This window comes from Crocodylus porosus, unplaced genomic scaffold, assembly GCF_001723895.1.
Source record: "Crocodylus porosus isolate Cpor-Errol unplaced genomic scaffold, CroPor_comp1, whole genome shotgun sequence".
In the NCBI taxonomy this organism is placed as follows: domain Eukaryota; kingdom Metazoa; phylum Chordata; order Crocodylia; family Crocodylidae; genus Crocodylus; species Crocodylus porosus.
In genome coordinates this window covers 36343434-36365326 of record NW_017728910.1, presented here as the reverse complement: position 1 = coordinate 36365326, position 21893 = coordinate 36343434, and the positions used below count along the sequence as shown (strand labels likewise).

Genomic DNA, 21893 nt, shown 5'->3' with positions numbered 1-21893 from the left:
TCCCGTAGCCCGCACTGGGGCTTCTCACCTGTGCCCACACTGGGCTCCTCCCGATACTGCCCACACTGGGGCCGGGGTCAGGACACCCCAAAACGCAGCGCCCTCTCCGGCACCAGGAACCCCCACGCTACTGGGGAGCTCCTATGAGGCCTCCTCAAACCTGTGTTCCAACATAAATTCCAAGCCAAACTGGCTAACCTTCCTTCATATCCGTACTAGGGTTTCCTCCACCCAGTATCCTCGTGCAGAAACTGCTCAGACCATCAGGCTTCTACTGCTCTGCTTACTCCGGCAGAGCTCCTGCTTCCTCAGCTGCCAGAGGGGAACTTCCCTCCGGCCTCAGCCTGGCTTGTTTATATAGGCCAGGCCCTACCCCCTTCCGGTCAGCTGACCAGACTGGTTGTCTCGGCAACCCATGCCTGTGCTGCCCTGGTGACTGGCAGCTGAACCCATATTACTGTTTGTCAGTAGCAGGCACCTTAGTGCCCTGCTGCAGGGCCATAGGAAAATGTGAGGAAAGGTGGCAGTAATGGCCCACCTAACTTCATGCATTCCTTCTCTGTGCACACCCAGAACTGACTGCCTAAGGTATCACCATCTCTTTATGTCTGCTCCTTTGAGAAATGCTGTGCTGTAACCACCATACCTTCCCCTCTTGTGACTTGAGGAAGACTACCTCTATGGGAAGAGGATTCTAGCAAAACTCTGTCCTTGTGCCCTCCAACTCCTGCCACCCTTCCAATCCTGTGGATGCCATCTTTTGTATCAATTGCCTTGAAGAGCAGTTACAAGTTCTTGCAGTATAAGAACCCATATCCCTCTCCCAATCCCCTCCCCACAACCAGATTATCACTACCCTGGCTCTGAAATTCTTCCACAATTTTATCCTTTATGGGGGGGCAGGAGGTATCTCGTATATAAGAGTGTCTTGTGCACTAGAAAATATTGTCACAGAAGAAGTATATAATGGAGATTGGTCAAATAATAGAATCTCCCTCACCTGGAAAGTATTTCTTCAGAAAAAGAGCAGTTACTGATGTTTGGACTGGAAACTTCTTCAGAAGCCAATATAACTAGAGTAAATGACTCAAGTAGGAGAATAATATATGTATTCATATATAGACACGTTTACATATTTATGTTAGTATTCAGAAACTAATTAACACACTGAAAACCCTCAGAAAATTCAAGCTTTACTTAGTTTGTCCAGAAAATTTGTTGAAGATATACTGTTGTCAAACAAAAAGCAACAGTCAATATCTTACTGTAAAAGCAAAAAAGAACACAACTTTTACTATGACATCTTAATGGTTCAAACATAACCCAAAAGAGATGTCTCTTTATTAGGTCACAGATTTGTTCATTCATATAAAAAAAATAGCTAAAATACCAAATTGGATGACTAACAGCCAGATAAACTTCAAATCCTCTGCTTGTAAAGTTAATATGGAAATATCATTGAAAAGACTTATAGATAATTAATCTCACAGTCATTGCATTAAAGATGATACTGCAAAACTGGAAAAACTTTAATCAATTAGATTTTAACAAGTGGCTCAATAAAGTGTCTCTAGAGGACAAAATTAAAAAGGCTGTAGTTGCAGAAATAAACTTGCATTGATAAATGTGTTAAAAAGCAAAGACTTACTTCTCATATCACCTACGGCTAAAATGTATTTAAAAGGGAAGATAAAAAGATTACATAAAGCAGATATTCTTTTCCATTATATCAAACTGAAGCCAATTTATAACAACTTACAATTTCTATTCCGTTTCCCAGTTTTCAAGTATACAGTTGATCCAGTTACAGCTAACCATATTTATTCCTACCACACTATTCCATTCATAGACCCCCTCCTTTGTCTCCTGCCATATTTTACTAAAATTATTTTTTCAAGAAACTCTTCCATCATTGTTTTCAACCAATAACACCTCCTCTCACTAACTCATCACTGATTTATGGTTGTCTTGTTTTTGTGTTTATCTTGACAAGTTTAGGTTGATGGAAAACAATCTAGGATAGGAAGCTAGTCTAAAAGCAATCTGGAACAAAATAATGAAGCAAATTTTATTCACACATTAAGGTAAGTCAGAATCAGTTCACATCCCATTTCAGACCCATTTTGAACAACAACAACAAAAATATAAGTTATAACCAAACACACTTATCCACACTTATCCTGAAATGCTAATTTCCACACACAGTTGCACTGCAATAACTAATGGGATTAATTAAAGCTGAATCATTTACTTTGGTTCAAGTTCATACCTAAAAGAGACACTACATTTGAAAATACTTGGAACCTTTACTATGACATAAAAACAGGTCTTGTAACTAAAAATAATATGCAAGTATACATACATCTCAAATTTTAATTAAACTATTGTTTCAATTTTGTGTAGCAACTGTAAAATTGCACTTAATATAAAGATAAGGTTTAAAAATACATTCTTCATTTAAATAAGAAGCCAGAGACTCTAAGCAATTGCCATATTGTACTTGAAGCTTAGACACAGTAAACTGAGATTTGTCAAAAAATTAGATCTGAGAAGCCTACAAAAGCAAACTTCTGGTAAAAAAAAATTAAAAAAATAAAAAGGGAAGATTAAGAAAATTGATCTGAAAAAATTCTAAGTGCAAAGAAGATTAAACATCTTTCTCAGATCATGGGCCCACTTTGAAACAGAATATCTAGTTTATTATAGCTTATGTTATAGGTCGTTCCATAGTTGACACTGAAATTCAACTGCTGTTAATATGTACTAATATCTATCAGATGAAAAAGCTCTATTACAGACGAGAGTCAGAAGGGTCTTACAATAAATGTATAACAGAGACTTTCATAATGCATTGGGTGCTTTTAAAAACATAAATAAACAAATACTACCCACACCAGTTAACTTGGCTCCTGATCTTGTAGTATTTTCTACTCTTAAATAGAAGAAATATTGCAAACACCACAATGATACTGCAGACTAGTAAGTGTCAATACTTTTAATGCCCCACTCTTACCTCAATGTCTGTGAAATCCTGAACACCTGAGCTGTCCATTAATTGCTCTAAATCAAGTTCTTCATTTCACTTGGGAAAGTACTTGGCATGCATGGCAGAGCAGTTTCAAAGTGGGACATTCTTATTCAAGAAAGAAATCAGTACAGATTAATCACTCACCAAACTAAACATCCCCGGCACACCCATGTGATGTAATTATTATTTAAAGTTAAGTTTGTTATTACTACTGGGTAAGAAATGGCAAAAGGCATAGGCCCTGGATAGACGAAACGAGATGCATCTGTGCACAACTTTAAAGCAGGCTAAAAGCTTTTGCATTGCTTTAATGGTGTTAGTCTTTGCACGTGTCAGCAGTGTATCGCACATTAATGCCAGCCGCTGTAGGAAATTTGGTGGCGTAATGCACCTTAAATGACTTGGGCCGCAGCAAAGTTGAGTTTTAGTTTGTTGCCTCTACAGCCACAGAGCGAAGCAGCGGGCTCCGTGCAGCTCTGCAGGAAGCCCTATAGGCAGCCTGGCAGCAGCCCAGGAAAGCAGCTCAGCCCAAGAAAAGCCGTGAGCCTGATCTTTTCCACGCCACGCCCCCACCCACCCCGAAGCTTGCCTGCTCTAGAAAGCAGGGTCACCCTGTATGGCAGTACCACAACATGTGCAAAAATTAGAAGCTGTTGTTCAACATCAACATAGAAAGCTGGAACGAGTTCACAGAATCCTGTACAATCTGGAGGGAATACCTAGCACTGGATGCAGCCCTACATGAAGCAACTTGGTTCTAGACGATGGACCCAAAGCAAGAAAGAAGAAAGCAGTATACTTTTAACTTGGGCTCCAACTCAGACAACATATGGATCTGTGAAACTTGTAACAAGCTGTGTCACTCTTGAATTGGGCTTGTCAGCCACAAACGGATTCATCAGGCACCTGAGTAGACTTCTTACATGTACACCATGATACAGAGGATCAATGGTTTGCCTACTACCCTCAGAACAATCCTCCAGACTCTGGATCCTTCCAAAGTGTTTGGTAGCACCTAATGTGCAGTCCTTAATTGGGTACCCATGGCCCACAGAGGGGCAAGAGTTTAGACACATCTCTATGGCACATATTTCTTCTAGACAGCTCCCCACACAGAATCAAGGTCCTTGAATTTCCCTTTAGGGCACCTAAGTCTCCCTTTGACTTGTGTAGGGAGTCTAGACACTTAAATGTCTCTGAATCACTGTCCTGGAGTTAAACACCCAAGACTTAGGCCTGCTGAAATGTAAATTGAAGGCACCCTAAAAGGGCCAATAAGAATTTTGTGCTTTGTCCTAATTCACATCTCACTTTATCCTTCTGACCTGGCTTTCCAGCATGTAGAGAACTCATTTAGTCACTGCCCTGACCATTCCAGTATCACCCCTTATCACCAGGACAGGTGTCACAGAGCCAACAATAGAGTAAAAACTCAGAAGTCCAGTTAAGCTTTCACTGGCACAAGAAATTGCCCAAGTCTGCTCTAATTGAAATCAATGGTCATTTCAGGATCAAGCCTTTATGAGGGGTAAAAAACAGAAAATAAAGCAGAAACCCTAAACTATTTGCTCTTCAAAACCCATTGGTAACAGCCCTTTATTTCCCCATTAGACAGGTGGTTCACAATATGAACTATGCTCAATATGTTGAAAATGACCTGGCAAAAGTAAGATAAAATATTTTAGACTTTTCTGACTGGAATCCATTGCTCTATACATTGAGAAACTGCTTAAGTTGTTAAACCTTACTCCCTGAATTCTTCCAATCCTGATGAACCCCACTAAAGTCTTTAATTAACACACAGGACCAGAATTTCCCCTATGCTGGTCAGGATTCAAAATACAGGACGGTCAGGAGGATGAGCCCCACATAAGAGATGAGAGACCCTGGCCTGCCCTGTGCCTTCCTAAGCAGCTTAGGTAATGGCAGCAGCAGTTCCTTCTGGCTTCCGGCTGCCACTGCCAAAGACCCCCCAAGAGTCTGAGTCTCATTTGAACCCTGATGCTGGATTTATACATTCTCCATACCTCAGCTATGTCCAAAATGCCTTGACCATACCAAGGGCCATAACATTAACTAGTACATTGACACTTCCTATTTGCTGGTTCTTATAACGAAGAGTATCTCATGTATTTGCATATTCAAGAAAATTTATCACAACAATTCCTTGTGTATCTTACACACTGGAATGATTATTAAGTTATAAGTGGCACAAATTATTTTAAAAAGCAGTCATGTCATGTTGAGTAACCTCATGTTATGAGACATCAACTTCATTGAAAGTGTTTATTTAAAAAGAAGAAATGTCTTGACTGGCAGGAACACAAACTCAGATCTATACAACTTATCTTTTTACTATCCATTTTTAGTGTTGTGAATGTAAAGGGTACTCATAAATCTTCTCTGCAGACATGTTCATTACTGTTGCACTACTGAGTTAAATAAGATCACAGTTCAACCCAACACAAACACATCCGTGGTCACACCTGGGAATTAAATCAAATGCAAATATTACATCACCAACCCCCAGACACAATAATCTTCAAGAAAAAAAAAAGATCAGTAATTTAAATCCAGCCATTTGTCACTTTCAAAATCACGTTGTAAAAAATTGTTTATGTCCAGGGATAAAGTATGGCAATGCATCCCAAAAGCCTCTCAAACCAGTCACCCACCCAAACCTGGAAACACAGCAGCATGGACACAAAAGTCTGCATGAGCTCATTATGGATCCAGGGCCTTGGAATCAGTCCTTTGGTCTCTCTCCTTGTGTTAGGTCTTCAAAGAAAAGGGACGCTGAATTACAGTTGCGGGGGGTGGAGGAAGGGGACAGGATGGGGAGAGGGCAGTTAAAGTCCGTATCATTCAGGATGAAACACACTACTCATGGCTGGCTCACTGCAATACACAACCAACTTTTAGGGCGTTACATGGACCTAAATGGCATATAGGCCTCTGTTGGTGCTATGCAAATGGAACAAATCCCTCCTGAAGGATTCATACCTCTACCTGCATTCATACGGCCCAAGTCCTAGTAAATGAGCACTTAGGCAACCAACCTTGCTTCAAAATTAGGCAAACATTCTGCAGTTATAATTGCATGCACAACTGCATCAACTGCACAAGTGTTAACCATGCTGTTTGGAAGATATAACCTTGTACACTTGACATTCTTTCCATGCTAGCTCATTTACAGTATACACTTACTAGAAAGAACGGTTCTTATTCAAAAGCAGAGAAACACACTTAACTAATGCTGATAGAATTACAGCTAGAAAAAACAAATTAAAAGAGGAACAGAGAATCTAATCCCTTTTCTGATCTCACAGTGGTTTTCTATTGAGTTACCTTTGATATACACAAGCGTAACTGAAATCAGAATCAGGTCCACTGTTTCCAGTCCTACAGAAACTGTGGTAAATTACAGTCTGGGTTTCCATGTTACATTTGGGTTGCAACCCCCATTAATACAAATATTGTCCTTGCCTTTCTGTAAAGGAGCTGATCAGCCCCTTAATTTTCACTGGCAATCAGGAGGCAAAAAGATTGCAAAGCAAGAAGAGATGTTCTTAATGCACAGACAAATAACCTGGCACAGTTTGTTCCTTCCAGCATATAGTAATCAATGCAAATCTATGCATTAGTTATGAGGTGTTTTAATTCCAATAATAAACATTCTGTGATTGATGAATTTTTTCACAGATGTTGTCTATAGAGCTGTTTAATTAAAGCATGCTGTTAATTCTTCATCAAGTTGCTGACTCCAGTGCATTCTGCTTTCTGCCAGGGAGGATAACAGTTGGTAGAGGGACTTGGGCTGCTGGTCAAGGGACCTGACACTTGGCGTGGAGTCAGCACATTATATGACAAGCCAAATTCCATCAGCTTCCTAAAAATACCAGCAGACTGACAAACAGAAAGCTATCTAATTGCTGATGCTACTGCCTTTGCTTTTTTGCTATTGATGGGGGCTAGATCTGACTGATTAGAAATGTCTATTTCATGGTATTGTTCACAGAGAAGGGGAGATCCAGCCAGCCATGACCTGAAAGAGAAGAAAATCAGCAGTCCTGTCAACAGCTTTGTAATTTGCTTTAACTATTCAACTCTCTGCATCTGTGAAACTGTCACTGCAGTTGACATGGGAGCGGAGTTCCTACTTGAAATGAATATGGTGCTTGGGACATGCGTTCAACTGACAGCACTTAGAAACTGAGAGTCACAGAACAGGTACAGCATAGGCAGATGTTCTGGGAGCTCCGCACCACTGCTTTCCAATGTGTTAGACAGATGACAAAGAAAATCACAACCATTCATTCATCCTTTGGCTCTGCTAAACTTATTGTGAATGTAGTTTCTAGCAATGTGGACTTTTGTCTACTAAAAAGAGAGACTTCCAACCTATTTCACATATGCCACCAAGCAGATATCAGATCTCTATCTCAGGAGTGCTTACTGGCATTGACTCTGGACCACTCTACATTCAGGGTTGGCAACTGTATATAAATTTAAAGGCAGCCCCTAAAAAATACAGCAAAAATGTCTGTCCATAAAGTTCATAAAAACTAGATTCATCCATAAAAACTAAACAACAATGAGCTTGACAGATGGACGAAGCATAGCAGTGTCATCTGGTGTCTGAGCAGGAACTTGCTCTCTGCAGGAAGACCTTATCAGGGACTTTGTGTCTCACTGGAGCCTGAGTTGCCCCTCATGTTCCTCCCCACCCATATGCTGCCATTATTGTCCCTTTGGCTCTCCCGTCCCTCTAACAGCTGCTCATCTCAAAGGTAGAGGGGGATATACAGCCAGGATAGAGCTGCAGGCAGGGAGGGGAAGAGATATTGGTTGGGGACTCATTCCAAGACAGAGGGAGTGGGGTTGGTGAGGGCAGCACTTTATGATTTGCAGTCAGGGGTATCAGTGTGGGGGTAAATAGGGGAACCCTTGGATGGGGACAACGTGTTGTATAATATTGCAGTGAAGCAGAGCTGTCAACCCATGAAAATGTTGTTTACTTACAATCTGCAAACTTTTTACTGACAACCAAACATTTTTACTTTTGTTGGCATTGAACCCCACCCTTGTCATTACCATTCAGGGCCTTGCAGAAAGGTACATATAATGAACTGTAAATTACATGTTAAACATAAGTCAGTAAACAGTTTGCAGATTGTCAGTAGAATTTTTTTTTTCTTGGGTTGGCAGCCCTGACTGCATTGCTGCATTAAGAGAATCTGGTGCATGAAGAAAAAAAGTAAATGAGTGAGGCATAGTTTGTGGCACCACAATGCCACACAGCTCTGCCTTTAAATAAAAAAGCAAACAAATACGAAATAAAGAAAAAGTGCAGTAGCTGCCTCCACCCTGCACCCAGATCGGGGGGGGGTGGGGGACACATGCCCCTGGGCCTCTGCCAGGGTGCACACAGCACTGGGAGCCCCCCTCACACACACCCCTGGACAAGCTGGCTGGGCTCTAACTGTCCCCTCACCTGGCCCAGCTTGGGCCCCATTCACCTCAGCCCCTGCCTGTGCTCTGCTACCTCCCTCACCATGGGGGCCTCGATCTACTCCCTCCCCACGTCCCTTCCCTCACAGACTTACCTGCTGTGTGGGGGGGGAGGCAGAGTGCATGCATGCTCTGACCCCCAAATAAGTTTGTTCCTCCACCTACAGGCACTAGGCACATATTTTGCTACACAGGGCTCTGGTCTTTGGCATTACCCTATTTCAAGGGCACGGATCAGGCAGACCAGCCTGGGCTCATTGCTGTTAGGGACTCTGAGCAAGCAGGCCAGCCTGAATCAGGTACCGCAACAACTATACCTGCAGCAAGCCCCAGCTGATGAACTCTGCCCCAGTTGAGGAGCAGCAAGCATCCTATTGGCTGCTAGGAGCACCACCTCTCCAATCAGCACCCCCTGGAGCCCTGGGTCTGCCCCTGAGTTAACAGTTCTGCTGTGGCAAACCTCCTGGTTCCTGACCCTGGTTTATGGTTTATTTCTGGACTTTGGCTTTCCATTTTCCTGAAGTTCAGTTTCCTGCCTCCTGACCCCAGTTTGGCTTTATTTTCAGACTCTGCCCTTTGGATTGCCCCCCAGACTGTTACTCAGCATCTGAGACCTGGAACTTGACCTTGCATTTTGTCATAGACTCTACTTCTGGATCTCTCTAAGATTCCTGCCCTTTGACCCAATCCCAGGCCTTACTTTCCCCCAGTGGCCTAACCATTAGGCCAGACTACCTATGCCCTGGTCTCTTACACTCTATTTTGACCATGCCCCCTTTTTAAGGTGTCTCCCCTGCCTTGCAATAGCCCAGCAAACTGCCACTTAAACTGAAATTGGTTCTTCTGTCAAAAACTCTGCCTGCCCACAATGTAGCTAACTAAACACTCCTGAACTGCTTTCCCTCCTTCTATTCATAAAACTTTCCACACAGCTCTAGTGGCAAGTAGTCCTGTCTCACCCAGTTGCAAAAAGCCTTCCAGCCCCTAGGTGTTATGGAAGTCTATTTAGAGTTTACATATCTTACTTCACAGCAAGGTCTAACAAAACTTGATGCTAGAGATGCTCTGCCCCCAGCCCATGGGCCAAATCCAACCCTGCAACTATGTCATCTGGCCCCCTGGGCTCTCCAAGGGTCCAGAAATTTAGCGGTGCAGTAGCACTAGCAGCATTAATTGCTGCTCCTCTACTGCCAAATTTCTGGACTCATGGAGAGTCTCACAGGCTGGACAACATGGCCTTGCATGCCAGGTCCCACCTGTGTCTGGTCAGTACCAGATGCATGAGGCCAAGGCAGCACACAGCAGGTTGGGGCAGCATGTAGCTAGATAGGGGTGGTGCCTACCCAGTTCAGGCCAGGATGAGGGCAGCACACAGCTGCATTTGGGCACGCAGGATCAGGCCTCTAGATCAACCCCAGGGACTGATCCCATGGCATTCATCCCACGGGGCCAGAAAGTTGGGTGCCCCTGATTTATGTCAATCCTGTTGATGCTATCAACATAGAGTTGATCAAACAATGGTTTAAGAGCCACCAACAATAGGCAAGGCACCAAAATTAAGGTGCAGATTTACCACAAAAAAAAAAGTTTCAGACAAATCTTTTTTGTGACCCAAGAGCAGTTCATTGACCCACAAAAGGAACATTTTGCAAAGAACACAGTATGGAGAACACCTTTGAAATACTACTCTTGTTTACTACTTTGTGACATTTTTGACATTTTGGTCAGACTGAAAGACCTTTTGGTTCTGCTACACCTCCTGAAATCAAGATTAATGATAGATAGCTTAAGTACCTACATTCATCAGTTGCCTCTTGAGTTTCCTCTTTAATGCTAAAGTAGTTAGTGGGACAGGCAAAATGTATTTGATATGAACAAAAACCACCAGAGTCAAGTGAAACTTATAGGATCAGAAGCTGCCAAGTCTGTACGGCTCCTGCACTACACCTTGGGTCAGTTCTGTAACGTTCAGGCAGGCTCCTTGGTTGCAGACCTTGTTAAGTGCACCGACCCAGTTACTCTAATCAAGGCCAGCTGGTCCCCAGGCCCTTTGCTTTGGTTGGTTCTAGAGATTCGTTTAAGGAACTCCTCTAGAATCTGAGCCTTGCTGTACAAAAAAACCCTGGTCTTTAGTCTCTGAGCAACTCCCACACAAGCAGCATCTCTGGTTTCCCTGGCTCCTTATCATTCCTTTGGCTTGCTCCTGAATTTAGGCCTTTGGGCCTCCTGGATTAGACCTGCAGATCTGTTTCTGATTCCTGATCCAAGCTTGGCTTACTCTTGGACTTCACCCTGTGGATTACCCTTTGGACTTGGTAACTAGGTTTCTGATTCTTGGCACCTGCCCTAGCTTGGTTTCTGACCCTTACCCCTGCATCCCCCAGCTCCATACCTGGCTTTACCCAGCAAGCTGGCAAGCTTGGTCAATCACAACAAAATCTTATATCACTCATGAGCAGCTTTGCTGGACAACTCCTTTACAGCAGTTTGAAGTTCGCAGAGTGGCATAGTGTTTCACTCACCATCTGTCCTGAACTATTCCTAAAAGGCAAATGACAAGTTCACAAGACTGGGAAGAGGAGTTTTCCAGAGATGAAATCTCTGGTAAACACTTCAAGGTACTTCTTACTGGAAAACTGAGAAGGGGCAAAAGCTTGAGAAATGCAATTTATGGTCCCAATCCTACTGTCATGGAAAAAAGTGGCAAAACTTCCACTGCTTGTTTTATAATACCTCTTTTATACAAAGCCATACAAAGTTTTATATCCACTTTGTGCCCAAGCATACACAAGTAAAGAATCTGATCTTGAAAACATATTAATAGGTGTAAACGTACCTGCGTATCCCCACTGGGTTCAGCAGTTTGTAATCATAGATTAATAGATGTTTGGGTCAGAATGAACCTTAGCAGATTGAGTCTGACCTCCTGCCCTGGGCAGAAAAGAGTGCTGGGGTTAGACAACCCCAGCCAGGTGCATGTCTAACCTCCTCCTAAAGACCTGCAAGGTGGGAGAGAGCACCACCTCCCTTGGAAGCCCATTCCAGATTCTGGCAACCCTCTCTGTAAAAAAGTTCTTCCTGATGTCTAACTTAAATCTGCTTTCCATCAGTTTGTGGCCTAGTTACTCCAAGGGGTGCCCTGGTAAACAGAGCATCTCCTATTCCTTATTGCCCCATCCCACACAAATTTGTAGCTGGTCACAAGATCACCTCTTAGCCTTCTCTTGCAGAAGCTGAAGAGATCCAGGGCCCTCAATCTCTCCTCATAAGGCTTTGCCTGTAGACCCCTAACATTAGGAGTGGCCCTCCTCTGAACCCTCTCGAGGTTGTTCATATCCCTCTTGAAGTGTGGCACCCAAAACTGGACACAATGCTCCAGCTGTGGCCTGACCAATGCCACATAAAGGGGAAGTATCATTTCCCTGGACTTATTTGTTATGCACCCACTAATGCATGACAAAGTGTGGTTAGCTTTACTAATTGCTTTGTCACATTGACAACTCATGTTCATTTTGGAGTCAACTATGACTCCAAGATCCCTTTCTGCTGCTGTGCTGCTGAGAAGGTCATCCCCCAGCCTGTAAGCATGGACTTCTGTAAGAATGATTCCTTCTCCCCTAGATGCAGCACCTTGCATTTGTCCTTATTCAACTGCATCCTATTCTGTTCCACCCACTTTTCCAACCTGTCCAGATCTGCCTGGATTCGTTCCCTACCATGCAGTGTGTTCACTTTACCCTGTAGTTTGGTATCATCTACAAATTTGGACAGAGTGATTTCCATGCCTTCATCCAAGCCACTGATGAAAACATTGAACAGCACCGGTCCAAGGACTGAGCCTTGTGGGACTCCACTGCCCACATCTTTCCATGTTGATACCGACCCATCCACCGCCACCCTCTGGGTGCAACCCCTAAGCCAATTTGCTGCCTACCTGACCGTGTAATCATCTACATCACAGCTGACCACTTGATCTGTGAGAATAGAATGAGGTACCGTATTCAAAGGCCTTCTTAAAATCCAAGTAGATGACATCTACCTCGATTCCTGTGTCTAAGCATTTTGTGACCTGGTCATAAAAAGAAACAAGGTTAGTCAGGTAGGATCTACCTGCTATGAATCCATGCTGGTTGCCCTTTAGCATTGCTTTTCCCACTGGACTCCCACAAATGTGATTCTTAATAATTTTTTCAAAGATTTTCCTAAGGATAGAGGTGAGCCTAACCGGTTTATAGTTACCTGGATTCTCCTTCCTCCCCTTCCTGAAAATAGGGACCGCATTGGCCCTTTTCCAGTTCTCTGGGATCTGACCTGAGAACCAAAAGTGCTCAAATAGCCATGCCAGTGGCTCTGCTATGACACTGGCCAATTCCATCAGCACCCTTGGTTTAAGATCATCTGGTCCAGCTGATTTAAACACATACAGCCTCTCCAAGCATCTCTTCACTAAATCACTGCTAACAGTTGGTGAACTGGTTTCCCTTTTGTACCTATGACCCAATTGGGAGATTTGTCCTGATCTGAGTTCAGGAACACTGAGGCAAAAAACTCATGTAAGAGCTAAACCTTGTCCCCCCCCATCTGTCACTAATTGCCCTAGTTTGTCCTATGGGGTCCTATGCTACCCTGTGCCTTCTTTTTGCTCCCTACATACCTGAAGAAGGACTTTTTGTTGTCTTGAATTTTTGTTGCCAGCCTAAGTTCCATTTCTGCTTTGCTTTTTCTGACTGCCTCTCTGCAAATGCGGGGCAAGTAGGTATACTCCACCTTGGTAGCTACCCCCTGCTTCCACAGCCTATATGCCTCTTTTTCTGCCCCTAGGCTTTCCTGGATTTCTCTGTTCAGCCAAGAGGATTTCTTGGCCCCTTTGGCCCCTTTCCTGTGCAATGGAATTGTCTCCTTCTGCACCTTTAGGATTGCTCCCTTGAGGAACAATCACCCTTCCTTGACTCCTATTTCACCAATCTCCTGTTCTTCAGTACCTCACTAACTAATCTCCTGAGCACACTGAAGTTAGCCTGTCTGAAGTCGAGCACATCTGCCATACTGGTTCTTTCCCACCCTACACCGGATAGTGAATTCAATCAAGTGATGGTCACTGTCCCCTAGGTTACCTTGTGTCAGCAGATCCCCCACCAAATTAGCCAGGACCAAGTTCAGTAAGGCATTTTCCCTAGTGGGACCATATACCTCCTGTGTTAGGTGAAAGTCCGGCATGCAGGTTAAGAGCCTACGTGAAGAGTTAGATCTAGCTAACTGCTCCTCCCAGCAGATGTCAGGGTAGTTTAGTTCACCCATGACAACCATGTCCCTTGACCGTACAGCCTCTGAGAGCTGTCTGGAAATCAATCAGTCCACTGGTTGAAATCTTTTTGCACTGAATAATTTAAAGGCTTGTGACAGGCATATGAGAGTGGACAGGTTAACCTGTGGACAGTGGACAAGTGAACCTGGCACCTACCATGCCAGGTTCATGGCAGTGGCACGCCACCTGGTAGAGCGGGGTGATGCAGGCTATTTTCTGCACACATGCCTTATAACAGCAACCATGGCTAGTTGCCCCTCCTAGATGATAGAATATGAAAACAAAATCTCTTTGGCAAATACTGCAGGAATAAAAAAATCAGGAGACAAAACTATTGGAATAAATTAATAATAAATCACCAAGGTAGCAGAAGTTAAAGAAAAACTGAATAAGATGACACACCATCCTCAGACTTCTGGTAACATTACAAACTGCTTACAACTCACTCTCATGATTACCATGTTGTCACACAAATCACTGAACGTGTGATTTGATCCTTATAGTACAAATACCTGGGTTGTATTCTCTCATTCTTTTCTGTGTACTCATCTCTTCTATTTTAATTAAGACAGTACTGGATGACCCATATTTAAACAGTCTGTTTCACAGGCAAATAAAGGATCACAACTATAAAAATAATATTCTACATTTTATACCAAAAAAATCAGCTAAAACTGTTCAATACTGCAGCCCCACAGGGTTATTTGCCTGCAGACAATTCTTGCTAAAACTTCAACAATAAATTGTAAATTGTATTGCCTACAGTGGTGATCCTTAAATGGCTTTTGAACAAAGAATTCATTATGTACCTATTGCCTTCTTAATCCGATTATCAGTTGCCTGCTTGGAAACAACTAGAGAACTCACTACTGTACATTTTTGGGGGAAAAAAATCTTCATTTTTTTTTACAGCAATCATTGCTATACAAGAGCTTCCTTAGCTAGTTCATTTATACTTATCAAATAACCATCAGAGTTCCACCCAACACCACTGTATGCAATCCTTGCATTTCACGAATCTCAGGGCCTGCCTCAGGACTGGCACTTGTAGCCATGCCTCATCCACTGACTTTCCTAGTTCCTGTGGTTGAGCTGGGAGAAAGCAGCCACACCAGTTCTGGCACAGGAAGTGATTACCCCATGAGATTACCCCATGCCACTTAGGGCATCTTTATCACTCTCCTCTACAGCATGGATTAGAATAGGGGATGCAGGGGATATTAGTCACAGACATTAAATACTTCAGATTTGTTCATAGTACAAGCACACAGCACAACAGTCAATAAGACAATGCAAGATTGGAAGAAATTTAGAGAGAAAAATCCATACTACATGATCTACATCATATACTACTACATGATGGAATGCAATAGGTAACTTGTTTACATTTTATCTTCACTTCTGAGATGGAGGAAGGATACTTTATGAAGTCAGCAAATTCACACTATTCCTTCTCAGTATTTGCCAAAGAAGGTAAACACGCAGTGCAGTGGCAAGGAAGTTTGGTACCAGGGGAAAAGCCTGCAGTAGCAGCCCACCCTCTCCCCATGCACACGCATCCTTCCAACCCCTGCCATGCTTGCCTGGGAGTGCGCACAGCAGTGGGAGCTGCCCTCCTGTCTCTGCATCCCGCAAAATGAGCCACTCGTGGCTCTGTCCTGCTCCCTGCCCTGGCTGGGCATCACCTGTTGAAGCCCCTTTGCTTCAGTGCCCGAAGCAGTTGCCCCTCTCACCCCCACCCTTCCCCTTGCTACAGCAGCGTAAACGTGTCATCGGGGAAATCAGTCACCGTATGTTTCTACAGTAGCAGGGCCCCTCATATCCTTCTTTTATAGACCTCCCACTGAAATGTGAGCTTTCTCTTCAGCAAAATCTGGAATTCAGCAGTATTGAAAATGTGCAAAGAATCCCAGCAAAAGCCAGGTCAGGAGCAGAGGTAACACAGAATCTGGCAGGACTTTGGCCCCAGGAGCAGAGGTAACCAAAAACGTTCCACTGAACAAAAGAAAAGAAGTAATTCTCCTGATTCCTGCTCTGCAACATTAACTGTTCTGTTTAATTTACCTCACCTGCACTGCAGCTTCTCCTGCTTTTTATCTTTTACAATATGAAGACCAAGCATAGGCTGGTTCAAGTGACAGCAAATTTCACTTTTTCTGTATTCGGGGTTACTGTGTTTTCAGTGAAAATTCCCAGGACAGTTCAGTGCAGTTACACTTTCAGAAAGTACTGAACATCTTTATGGTGCCAACCTGCTCTTCCTTCTGCCTGACCTCAGAATAACACAGCTAACTATCTTACTCTGCTTAATTATGCTTCCTTCAGGCCTTCACAGCATCAGAAAGAAAAGATCTGACACTGTCAACCAAGTTTGTCAGTTTATAGGAATAGAACAGTTGCAGAAAAACCAGAAGCATCCTAGTAACTTGTGAAGAGAACTTGTGACTTAGAAATAGATTTTTATGTGAACAGCAAAGGACATGTATTTTAAAGATGGAGTTTACAATCGTTAGTGGGCAGGCCAATAAATAGTTCAATACAAAAGCAAAATATTATGCAGATGATCTGCTGACATCATTAAAAAAACCCTACATTTTTACATAAAATCATAACTCATAGCTTTTGAGTATTGGCACTTGAGCCCTAAAATTATTATTTTTTTAAATTAGATCATTATATAGTTATATTTGTACTGATAAACAGTGCCTAGCACAATTCTAACTTTGTTCTCTGGCTGGAGCCCTTTGGTATTATAGTAATAAATAATATAGTTCAAATAGTTATTGGTATTTGAAAATTGTAGATTTGCAGTATACTTATATTTCTCTATTGATTTTTAAAATGTAAATGCAAAAAACTTTTCATAGGTAAAACTACTGATAATTTTACAGATGTAACTTAGAAGTCTAGAGCATTGCCAACTTATTGCAATGATCATAAGAACTAAAGATGTCATACTAAAAAGATAAAATGAGAAGAGACATAGGAATAAAAATTAGATGAGGGACATGGAAGAAACTGAGACAACTGAAATATTTCTCACAATCCTACATTATAATGGAATTTCAGCTTAAACTGCTACCATCTGGGTATTACATGCTGCACAAACTGGCAAAGATGATACCAAAACATTCAAATCCATGTTGAAGAAAATATTAACAGACTGGCACCTCATGCACATATATTAGATACTTCCAAAAATACTTTAGTTCTGGAAGTGTTTAGTCAAAATAAATGTATATTTGTAGGTTTTATTTGGTTAAAATACAGAAGAGAAATGAGCAATTTGCTCATATATATGGATCTGACAAAAAGCATTCTCCTTTTTTCTGTCTGTTTCTTCACTATATACTCTGAGCTGCAGCCAGAGCTTTGCCTAAGGATAAAGATTGGAGAATTTAGCCTATGCCACATACAGCGTGTCCCTATGAGCATGCAAGTGTGGTTTGTGGTGCCGCAGACCCATCTGTGGTGCCACAAACCACTAGTGCCACACATGCAGGCATTCACCGTACTGCTCATCAGCAGCGTGGTGGGGGGGGGGTTGACACTAGGAGATCCCGGTGTCAAAAAAACCCACACCAGAAAAAAGCAGGGCAGTGTATGTGGTAGTAACATGCATCGCCTGAAAACAGACACTGGCTGGCCAGAGCCATGCTCGAGCTGCCGCCCAGGCTCTGTGCACCTGTATAGCCGCTGCTGGAGTCCTGGGAGGCCCCCAGGACTCAGGTAAGGCTCCAGGGACATTCCTGATGGACAAATATGTGCCACTACTAGTTGTCCCGGAGGAACACACATTCCCACTCATGGGGAGATGCCCATACAGTGCATATGTTATAGGCCAAGTTCTTTTCTTATTACACAGGTGCAATCTTTGTCAGCGGATTTAGAATCAAAGAATCATAAACAATTAGAGTGGAAGGGACGTCAGGAGGTCATCTAGTCCAACCCCCTGCTCAAAGCAGGACCATCCCCAACTAGATCATCCAAGCCAAGGCTTTGTTGAGCCAGCTCTTAAAAACCTCCAAGGATGGAGATTCCACAGCCTCTCTGGGTAAACTGTTCCAGTGTTTTACTATCCTCCTATTTGAGAAAGTTTTTTCCTAATACCTAACCTAAACTTCCCTTGCTGCAACCTGAGACCATTGCCCCCTGTTCTGCTACCTGCCATCACTGGGAACAGTCTAGCTCCATCCTCTTTGGAACCACCCCTCAGATAGGTCTTTCATAAGACAAAAATGATGACCGTAGCTTTATTTTTGTGCACTTTGGCATTTTTGTCGATTTAGGAGCTCTTGACCATTGGAGACGTTACTGGGAAACACTATGTGGAGTGGCTTTTGTCAATCCTCTTCAGGTAATTGAAGGCTAGTATTAAATCTCCCCTTAGCCTTCTCTTCTCTTCTCTAAATAAGCCCCGTTCCCTCAGCCTCTCCTCACAAGTCAAATGCCCCAGCCCCCTTACCATTTTTATTTCCCCCTGCTGGACTCTCTCCAATTTGTCCACATCCTTTCTGCAGTGGGTGGTCCAAAACTAAACATTGTACTCCTGATGTGGCTTCAGTAGTACTGAATAGAGGGGAATAATCACTTCCTTTGATCTGCTGGCAATGCAGATCTGCTACCAATGCAGCCCAGTATGCTGTTAGCCTTCTTGGCAATAAGGGCACACTGCTGGCTCATATTCAGCTTGTTGTCCAGTGTAACCCCCAGGTCCTTTTCTGGTGAGCTGCTGCCCAGCCAGTCTGTTCCCAGCCTGTGGCAGTGTATGGGACCATTCCATTCTAAGTGCAGGACTTTGCATTTCTTCTTATTGAACCTAATGAGATTTCTTTTGTCCCAATCCTCCAATTTGTCTAGGTCTCTCTGAATCCTAACCCTACCCTCCAGCGTACCTATTAGACCCCCCAGCTTGATGTCATCTACAAACTTGCTGAGGGTGCACTCTATGCCATCTTCCAGGTCATTGATGAAGATACTGAAGAAAACCAGCCCCAGGACCAACCTCTGGGGCTCTCCACTTAATACCAACTGACAACTAGACATTGAGGCATTGATGACTACCCTCTGAGCCTGATGGTTCATCCAGTTTTCTATTCACCTTATATTCCATTCTTCCAACCTGTATTATTTTAGCTTGTCTGAATTTTGTGGGAGACAGTATCAAAACCTTGCTAAAATCAAAGTCTACCACATCAACTGGTCTCCCTGCATCCACAGAGCCAGACATCTTATCATAGAAGGCAATCAGGTTTGTCAGGCATGACTTGCCCTTGGTGCATCTATGCTGACTGTTCCTAACCACCTTCTTGTCTTCCAAGTGCTTAGAAACAGATTGCTTGAGGACCTGTTCCATGATTTTTCCAGGGACTGAGCTGTGGCTGATTGGTCTGTAGTTCTTAACTATGGGCATTAAATTTGCCCTTTTCCAATCATCCAGGTATAAACAGGAAACGGATTTGCACCAGTATAAACAGGAACAGTATTTGGCTGCAACAGGTCCTCAAGGACCATTTTGGCAGCAGAATAGAATAGATGCAACTTTTCTGTTTACTTACCTCAGGGAATGAGAATTGATTCTTGTCTTAGGTCAGTTTGAAAGAAGTTTACCAGGCTGAAAATTTAACCTCCAATTGAAGTGCCCTGCATCATAAAACCACCACACAAGTCACAGTGTTTGGGACAATTCACTGCTGAGTACTATATCCCTATTTCAAGATAGGTCCAGGAATGAACTAGTAGGCCCACTGAAGGGTAGAGCTAAGGTGTTTTGGCAAAGGCATGCAAATGGAACTTCAAACAGTTGCTATTTGCCCTATACCTGCCTTTGGAAGATTTTAAACAAACTTTGCAAAAGAGATGCCTTTGACTTTGGAAGATATCAATTATCTTTCCTGTAACTTATATATACAGCTGTTTAAGTACTGCACTGGAAGTCATTAGGAATACAAATTTTAATCCTATAATAAATGCCATGCACACACGTACATACACATTTATACTATAGCTGTTTGTGTGTGTGTATAGAGTATGTAAAATAAACAATATATTACATATATAATATATTAGGGCTGTGCAAAATTTCACCAGCTGTTTCATTTTGACACTGTTTTGACTTATTTTGAGCTTGAAACATTGAAATCATAATGAAACGAATGGCTTCAAAACAGCTTTGAAACAAAATGAGGGCAGTTGAAAGATTTTGGAAGTTTTGAAATGTTTCAAGTTTCAAGCTGAAGCTGGGCTTGCCTGCAGGGAAACAGAAAGTAAGGAGAGCAAGGGGAAGAGGTGGGGAAGGACTGCTCTCATATTGACTATGTAGCTAGCCAGTGACTGTGATCCTTCCTTGAGGTCCCTTCCAACCCCAGTGTTCTAGGTGAGGGATGGAAAAACAGCAAAAAAGGCAGCATTGATTTGAACTGGCCTGCTTTCTGCCTTGAGATCAGTTACTATCTTCCAGAAGCTCAGGAGCATTACACAACAAAGACTACCATTGATTTGATTTCCTACTTGCTAGTCTAGCAAGTGGGATTCTGCAATACCTTTTGCTTTCTTTCTCGACCCTTTTATTTTATTATTATATTCATTGATTTATTATTTTCAATTTCATAATTATATTGGATATTATACTATAGAATGTATACAGGAAGGCACATACATTCATATATTTTTATTTTTATAGTATCTTGCAGCATATTATAATACAGAATTTACATAGGAAGGCACAAACATTCATATATTTTATATCTTGCAGCATATTGTACTATAGAATTTATATAGGAAAGCACATATACATTTATATATTTTTATAAAGACAAGTGTGACAGGAGTCCATCCCCATGCCTGTCTAATGGAAGCCTGACCCTCTGTCTCTGGGCTACCGGCCTGGGTGGTTCAACTATTAACCCCTACCCTCCTGGTACTTGGTATACCTGTAGACCTGGGTCTTAAAGGGGCAGCCCTGCCTCTTAGTAACAGAGCTAGGGTTCCCTGTTACAACAAGACACCATGAAACACATCATGAAGTGTGGTGGAAAGGCAACTGGAAAGCCTTCATGGAGGAGCAGAAGAAGAGGTAGAGGAAGAGGTGTAAGTCTGTCCCCCCACCAAAATGAGATGCAGCCTTTTTCCTACAACTAGCAGGGATGAGGCTTCTATCAGCAGCAAGGAGAGGGGAACAGTGCAAGTGCTACTGCCTGTGCCTGAGTCTGTATCCCCTCCAAGAGCACTAGCCATAACCCCCCCACCTCCACCATGACAACAAGCAGCAGCACCAGCATGACAGTCTCCTCCACCCCCATTTCACTTCCCATGCTGAGCCTTCCAGTGCCAAAGCTGGAGTTGGATCTGGATCTGAGTGCCCAGCTAGGGAAATTCTGGAGAAGGAGGGGGAATCAGCTCAGTTTGTTCTCCACACCCCTCAAGTATCCCCTAGAGCTAGATCTCCTTCACCAGAAAGCACTTCAGAGGAAACTGAGGTAGAGGCTGTGGAGACAAGCAGCTCAGTTGAGTTTGCTCCTCCTGTTCTAATGCCTCTGCCTGCTGAGGAGGGGGAAACTGTAGCATCCACACATATGCCTGCACCCCAGAAGCGAGTGGGTAGTGTGGTCTGGGATCATTTTGAGCTGGCAGATGATCCCACATATGCTATCTTCCTGCATTGCTGAACAAAAACCAGCCAGGGCAAGGGAACAAAACACATGAGAACCATGGGGATACTGATGCTTCTCTGCAGGCACCACCCCCTTGCCCTTGCTTCTCCTCAGCCTGGCACCAGTGGGAGCATGCCCAAAAACAAGTCCCCCTCTCACTCCAAAGTCCCTGTCCCCCCAAAGCAGAGGCAGGCCACCCTGGAACAGTGGGGAAAAGATGAACAGAAGTGGGGGTGCATTGCAAGGACAAGCAAGATCACCCAGAGCATTGGAGAGATGCTGGTTGTGGATGGCCAGCCCTTCTCCTTAGTTGAGCGGCCGGGGATCAGGTGGCTCATGGTGCTCATGGCCCCATCATACCAAGTACCCGCATGCACCACCTTCAGCAGGACAGCCC

General features: G+C 43.2%; 1 long non-coding RNA gene across 1 annotated transcript; it reads left to right on the top strand.

The window, feature by feature from the left end:
- The first annotated feature begins 1583 nt into the window (after positions 1-1583).
- LOC109308624 lies at positions 1584-20731 on the top strand. Its single transcript, XR_002100656.1, has 3 exons — positions 1584-1594; positions 5884-5886; positions 20664-20731. It is a non-coding gene; the product is annotated as an uncharacterized LOC109308624 (long non-coding RNA).
- The last annotated feature ends 1162 nt before the right edge of the window (positions 20732-21893 follow it).